The following is a 216-nucleotide window of genomic DNA, read 5'->3' as shown; positions in this document are numbered from 1 at the left end:
CCTCCTCCTCCTCCACCACCACCACCACCATCATCTGAGGAAGCAATTCAAGAAACCTTAACTACCGTTGAGGAAATGAATTCCATGGAATCTGAATCCCAATCATCTTCAAGTCAAGTTATGACCGTAACAAACACCGTCGTTAATTCAAACAAGCCACCAAAAACACCAACAAATGAAGTGCCAAAACCACTATTGCCAGTGGTTCCAGAGTCT

Source organism: Tigriopus californicus, chromosome 6 (genome assembly GCF_007210705.1).
Source record: "Tigriopus californicus strain San Diego chromosome 6, Tcal_SD_v2.1, whole genome shotgun sequence".
NCBI lineage: Eukaryota > Metazoa > Arthropoda > Copepoda > Harpacticoida > Harpacticidae > Tigriopus > Tigriopus californicus.
Note: the sequence above shows the minus strand (reverse complement) of the source record.